At 40.0% G+C, this 7,448-nt stretch overlaps 1 long non-coding RNA gene across 1 annotated transcript; it reads right to left on the bottom strand.

Moving 5' to 3' along the window:
• Positions 1-203: 203 nt before the first annotated feature.
• LOC119471652 lies at positions 204-1,492 on the bottom strand. The gene is made up of 2 exons (XR_005200712.1): positions 1,249-1,492; positions 204-670 (listed from the first exon to the last, which is right to left on the bottom strand). It is a non-coding gene; the product is annotated as an uncharacterized LOC119471652 (long non-coding RNA).
• Positions 1,493-7,448: the final 5,956 nt, after the last annotated feature.

Raw genomic sequence — 7,448 nt, 5'->3', positions numbered from 1 at the left:
TGCAGTGTGTTTACTAGAGATGTACACATGCTCACCTGAGGCATTCGTTCCTTACCATTCAAATGTTCCTAGAAGGTCATATACCACCTAAACTCCACCATTTTGCCTCTTACTATGCCCATTTGCTTAACTCCTGAGATCTTATCAGGAAGCTTCTGATCACATCTTCAGGTGTTTCCTACCTATTGTTTGACTGCCTTTCCCTGGTGCTGGCTGAGACCAGTTATTATTTTAGAGAGACAACAACTGTCTGACCATCATCTGACGGCCACCTGGCATTACTGGTGGTGGTGGGGGGAGGGTCTCTCCTTTTCTCTTCATGTCTGACTGGCTACCTACTGTAACATTTACCACCCCCCAAGAGTCCAAGACCCTAATTCTTTGGTGAAAATGGATCAAGGTCAGTCTTCTGTAACTACTTCCTGCTGACAGTGGAGTGGAGGTGGTTGTTCTATTGTTGTTCTGTGGGTCTTGGCCTCTTGCTAGCTGTCAGGGTAGGGTGGCTCCATGGGTTGGTGAAAGTGATATTTAGTCAAGTCTATGGGAGACAGGGGCAGGGTTTTGTCTCATGTCTCACTGATGGGCAGTCTAGGAGACCCCTGTAGAAGAGTGACTCTTGAATATTGAGAGGATAGCAGCCCTCACTGAGGATCATTTGGAGCTTGATGGTCTGAAGGTGAAAGGAGAAAAATCCGGTTACTAGATTTAGAAGAATTTTAAAATGAAATAAGGGGGTGAGGACAGCTCCAAAAAATCTTGAGGCTGCCAATATGCCCTGGTAGCTGGTGGCTATAGTAATGCCTGCTAACTGGGTGCACAGTGTTGCTAGCTGATTCCAATATGTGCCCAGAATTACAGTATTGGTCCAGATTTTTACATTACCCATCCCTCTTGTTTATTCTGAACCGCAGTCAGAGATCACAGGAATAAATTGCAGATAAAAACTCAGAAACAACTGATGAGATTAGAACCTAGTAACAAGTGTACTATAGTTCTTGAAGCATAATTTTTCTCTCTCTAGCCCTCATTTTAATTAAAAACAAATTATGATAGGACAGACTTGTTTGCAAAATAAGCTTTAGTCTTATTATAATTGGTCTGATTATTTACATAAAGTGCAATAAGAATAATTATTTGCCATATAGACTCTTTTTTAAATTGTTTTTGATGCAACTTTGCTTCATAAGAAATCTCAGATAAAACTTTTTAAAGCCTTAAGCCCAGCTATGGGTTTGTGCCATTAAATACCTGTATACGTTGGGTAAATTCCTTTCCTCTTGAGGCCCTGAGATAACTTGGAGCTCCTGGGCCTGCCAGAAAGTGACATTCTTTATTTACCACAGGTCAGGAATCCTGTATATGTACTGTGTAGACAAGATATGAGGCCAGTCTTCCCAAGGGGCTTTCATTGGCTCTATAAGTTAACTTTGATTTCTTAAAGAAAGCATGCCATTCCTGTCCAAGCCTTGGTAAAATAACCAGTTTCTTCTATTGTGTCTTATTGCAAAAGAAAACAGTTTTTTTTAACTTATGCAAATAACTATATTGCCGTAAGTTAAGAATACTCACAAATAGTTTCCAAATTCTGGATTAATCAAGTCAGAGAAACAAATATGCTCCAAATTTTGTTTACAGGAGTACTCAATTGTTAAATGCTGCAAATAGATCAAAAGAAAAGCTTTCTTGACTTTGAAAAATAAAGGATTAGCAATGCTTTAAGTAAAAAGTTAAAAATGATTACTTCAGTTCATTTCTGTTCTGCTTGATATTTATGAACACTTTAATTTTCCAAGAGAGTCTTAGAAGTTCTTTTCTCTCCATTTTAATGTAACAGCCTCCAGCGTTACCAGAAACCTGCATTCACCAGCACCTGTCAGAGTTTTATAGTTGATTATAAAACCACCTTTTAAAGAGGATCAAAATATGACAACAATTGTCTGTGGATGATGAAATGTCTTAGGGCTGCCACAATCAAAGACACAATTTACAAGGAAATTTGTTACCTCAGTGGTAATAAGTTAACACAATTTAATATAAGAATTATATACAATAATTTAACATAAGAATTATTACGGATAACACATACTAAGTAATATCAGAATTATAGGAGTGTTGAATAATTTTGGAATACATACCAATAACACATTTATACAAATACCAAAAGAAAGCTGTATTTTACCTTTGAATTAGCGTACTGTTGATGTCAAATCCAGTTCTTAATAAAAACCTTATAGAAAAATCTATTCAATCTGAATCAATTTGACCATAAGGTAAGATTCTCATAAACCTTTTATAACCCTTTACACTTTTCTCTTAAAGAGCAGAGCAGTGCTGTAAGAAAACCATGTACTTATTTAATATTTAATATTTAATATTTAATTTCAATATTTAATTTCTGGATAAACTGAATATCACTTTAATTTTAGCTAATATATTCACACAGACTTTCTTTAACAATATTAATCTTTCACAAGCTTTCCACAACTTACTCAAACCTTCAGCTTTATCCTATCTAACTTAATACAATTCTTTAGCCCCCTAAACTAGGCAAAAAATCCACATTCCCATGCCTCTTATAATCTTTTACCAAAAGCACATTCTACTTTTCTTACATGTCTTGCATGTAGAGCTGTTTGTCCACTAGTCTCAAAGATATGTTACATGTTACACTGTTAACTCTTAACAACTTTTACTTTTGGTGAAAAACCCTGTTAAGTAAGTGATTCTAATTATGTGCTAGGTTTGGAGTCAAGGACACTGGACAGAAGTACAGATAAATTCTGACATTTTCCAGCATAGCTAGCAGGCATGGCCAGCTCTGTATGTCCCCAGGCCTTACCTAGCTTTAATGGCTTTAAAACAGACAAGTTGTACAGTTAAGAGTCATAGCAGTTATTTATTACCTTAAAGCATTTAGTAAGCCTAATAACCTTTAAACTGTACAACATTTCTTTCATAAAGTTCCTTTCATGAATCTTTTTACAACTTACACAACCTATGCTTGCACTTTCTGTCTTGCCCTAAACATTCCTCTTTGTAAACAACCAGTCATTTTATATTAGGACAAGAATTTACCATACAAGATTCTTTCTCATATAAAATCTCTTTAATGTTTGTTACCAAAAATATCCCTCTCTTTATTAACTTTGAATGAGAAAAAAGTAATTTTCCTTCTGTTAGGTTTGTACTGCATGTTTTTATGAGAGTCCTGTGAAGGGAGAGCAGATAAGGAGGTTATCTGTATACTGTATGTTAAAACTCATACTCTGAATGAAGATACCACCCCCCGCCCCCACAGGCTTTGTGTGAGCAACATGCCTGTTTATTAACCTGGGTGCAGGCAGGCTGAGGCCGAAAGTAGCATCAGCAGAGGGAGGTGGGATAGGAGTTGGTTTTCTAGCCTGTGGGGAAGGCAGTGGAAAGTTACAAAAGTTAAGTTTAGGGCGGTTTTTTTTGCAAGCTGGGAGGGGGGTCATAGGGTGTGGAGTCACAAGGCTGGCCAAGCTGGGAGGGGGTCATGGGGTGAACATAGGGTTGGCCAAGGTCAGTTACAAAGTCCAATGGCCTTGTCAATTGAGGCTGGAATAAGAAACAATAGAGAATATCTCAGAGTCAAGTAGGCGCCGCAGGGGTTGATCATTTCTTCCTCTTTTTATGATCTTACAGCTATTTCAGGTTTTCTAATTCTGGAAGGCCCTCCAGAGGTGTTCTTGTGGTTCACAGGGTCACCATGCTGTCCATGGCATGGTCAGACCTTACAATCTAGAAGTTATACCCCCTCAAGAGATCGCTCAGTTAGATTTTTACTAGGGCTTGTCTGAGTAAGTGTGGGATATTTCTAAACCATTGAGGTATGACTGTTTAGGTTGAAGTTATTGGTTAAAGATTTAGGTGGCTTTCTCAGGAGAAACAGCGCTATTAGAAAAATGAATTCAGATGTTGCCTAAATATTAAGCAGGTACACATCTTGAAAAGCATATTTTTGCCCCAAAGAGGTATGGGGTATTTAGATGTTACCAGGGACTGGAGGGAGAATGGTAATTGGTTCCTTATGTAATACAAAGAAGTGTGAATTTTTTTTTGGAGGGAGCGGTTGCCATTTGCTCCCATTATCCAACAGGATTTGGAGAAGAGTTGCTCAGAGAAGGAGATTAGCACAGTGTAGGCAGCTCTGGAAATTAAAGGCTAATTTATAATTCTCCTTGTTACCTCCAGGATTGCCCTTGGCTTTGTCCTGTTGATGATGATGTCTGGTTTGGAATGCAGCTGAGCAGAGAGCCCCTTCAACTCAAGGCCATCAGGGGTTGGGATTCTATGCTGGGGGCCTTTCAGCCCTCAGAGAAGCCCCGTTTCCAGTGGCTGAGCATGTGGCAATGAGCCAGCAGTGGAGAAAGAAGTCACATGGCACATGAAGTGAAAACAGAGAAGAGGCAGACTTACCCTGAGGTGGATGGTCCAGTGTGTGTGTAAGGCTATCTCAGAATACACACAGAGAAAACAGGAAAATAGGTGGTGTGGGTTTCCAGGAAAGAGCTGATTTTGGTTGAAAAAGCAGAGGAAACTCCAGATGTTGCACGGTGTTAGCCTCCAGCCCCACCACTCTCACAAGCCTCCCGTCCAGGAGGGCCAATCGTGTCTCAGGTCTACTTGGTATAGACCCCAAGGTCCTTCCCACCCCTGTGAACCGCCTGTCAGGGTGAGAGGAGAGATCAGCCAAGGGAAGCAGAGCCACTGTGGCCGAGAGGAACCATTCTGGGGATTGATTAGTAAGCAGGAGAGCAAAAGAAAGAAGAAGAAAGAGCAAAAAAGAAAAGGAGAATGAAGAAAGAGAAAAAGAAAAGAAAGCAAAAACAAAAAGTGTCTTCATGACTTACTGCTGTCAGAAAGAAGGTATGTGAAATTTTAAGACAAAAGTAGGTTTGTCTACCACCTAGCCATATGACATATAACTTTTTTCCTTGTCATTCTGAAATACAAACNAAGACAGCATACAGGGGTTGAATATTTCCAGTGGAAGAAGGCAAGGTGCAGAGTTGTCTTACCACTAGGGAAATTTATCCAAGGCACACGACGCCAAAGTATGTTAGCAGCAGCAAATCCCTAGGCTTGAGCCCACTCGCCCAACTCCTGAGATCTTACTGGGAAGCTGCTGATCACAGCTTCGGGTTTTTTCTATCTATTGAGAAACTGTCTTTCCCTGGAGCTGGCAGCAACCAATTATTATTTTGGAGAGACAGTTAACAACTGCCTGACCATCACCTGATGCTCACCTGACATTCCTAGTTGGGGTGGAGAGGGGCTCGCCTTCCTTGCTCATGTCTGACTAGCTACCTACTGTAAAACATTGACTACAATTCTCACTAATCCCTCCACCCAGTCCAGGTCCTATCTCCTACTTTTTGGTTTTTAATTCCATTTTAAGTCCTACCTCTCTTTCAGAATATGCCAGCAGATCTCAATTTCCCCAGCTCACCCTTGGGCAAACACTAACTTGGGTTCGAACACACCTAGCTGCCTTGGGTTGCAACCCCCTAGTCTAGCTCTGGCCCCTGGGCAATAAGCCCTAGTGTCACTCATTGCCAGGCACCTCCTGCACTTCCTCAATAGAAAGTTCAGTCAATACATGCTACACAGTCTTTTGGTGGCCAGCCTTTCCTTCCTGCCAACCTCTGACCTTGGGCTGTCCCTTCCATTCTGGTTTGAATGGGCATTTCCCGCTGTTGACTAGGTTCCTGCTTCCAGCCCATTCTCCCAAGTCCTATTCTCCTGCAGATCTAATTGTAGCCACCACACCCTCTCTGTTGGGTACCCGACCTTGGCTCTTCCGAATTTTCAGTTTCAATGGTGACATGAGGAGCTATAAAAGGAAAACTCCTAGGGCCTTCACTCAGCATCTATTTTTCTCTATTTTTATAAACTTTTAATTTTTTTCTTGAACTATAACATGCCTACAGAAAAGTGCATACATCAAAAATGCTCAGTGAATCACCGAAGGTGATACATCCTCTGCCTATACCTCTCAGGTCAAGAAATGGAGCTTCAGTGATACTCTGTTTGTCCCTCTGTGCTCCATCCCCATTATTATCTTTGTCTTCCTCCCCAAGATAGCCCCTATTCTGATTCTAACCCATGGGCTGGTTTTTGTCTGTTTTTGAATTATACCTAAATGGAAGCACACTGTGTGCATTCTTTTGTTAAAAACATTTTAAAGTATTTGTCGTTATTGTGGTAAAATATACATACCACAAAATTTGCCATCTTAATCATTTTTAGGTGTACAATTCAGTGGTATTAAATACATTTATAATGTTGTGCAATCATCAGCACCATCCACCTCCATAATTCTTTTCATCTTATAAAACTGAAACTCTGTGCCCGTCAAACAACAACTCCCCATTTTCCCCATTGCCAGCCCCTTGCAACCACCATTCTATTAATACTTTCTGTCTCTATAATTTTGACTACCCTACTTTATATAAGTGAAATCATATGTATTTGTCTTTTTGTAAATGGTTTATTTTACTTAGCACAATGTCCTCAAGATTCATCAATGTTGTCGTATGTATTGGAATTTCCTCTCTCTTTAAGACTGAACAAAATACCACTGTATGTGTATACCACATTTTGCTTATCTGTTCATCTGTCAATGGACAGCTGGGTTGCTTATACATTTTAGTTATTGTGAAGAATGCTGCTACTGTGGACATGGATGTACAAATATCTCTTCAAGATCTTGCTTTCAGTTCTTTTGGGTATATACCCAGAAGTGTCATTGCTGCATCATATAGTAATTCTATTTTTAATTTTTTGAGAAATAAACTTTCATATGGCTGTATATAGCTCATGCCTGTAATCTCATCAATTTGGGAGGCCAAGGTTGGGGGACCACTAGAGCCCAGGAGTTTGAGATCAGCTTAGGCAACATTGTGAGACGTGGTCCCTGCAAAAAAAATTTTTAAATTAACTGAGCAGGTTGGTGTGCACCTGTAGTCCTAGCTACTTGGGAGGCTGAGGCAGGAGGATCCCTTGAGCCCAGGAGGTCGAGGCTGTACTCCAGCTTAGGTGACAGAATGGCACACTGTCTAAAAAAAAAAAACAAACCAAAAACCCTTATGTTTTTAGCCAAATGATTTTTGACAAGAGTGCCAAAACCATTCAATGGGAAAAGGACAGTCTTTTCAATAAATTATGCTGAAGCTGGGTGCAGTGGCTTATGCCTGTAATCCCAGCACTTTGGGAGGCTAGAGCAGGAGGATCACTTAAAGCCAAGAGTTTGAGACCAGCCCAGGCAACAAAACAAGACTCCATCTCTACAAAAAATAAAACCAAAACTAAACAGAAAAACAAACAGTGCTGAGAAAACTGGATATCCACATACAAAAGAATGAAACTAGATCACATCATATAAAAAAATGAACTCAAAATAGATCAGAGTTAAATGTAAGACC

This window comes from Cebus imitator, unplaced genomic scaffold (genome assembly GCF_001604975.1).
Source record: "Cebus imitator isolate Cc_AM_T3 unplaced genomic scaffold, Cebus_imitator-1.0 Scaffold68, whole genome shotgun sequence".
NCBI lineage: Eukaryota > Metazoa > Chordata > Mammalia > Primates > Cebidae > Cebus > Cebus imitator.
The sequence above is the reverse complement of the archived record's forward strand: the minus strand, read 5'-3'. Positions and strand labels throughout refer to the sequence as shown.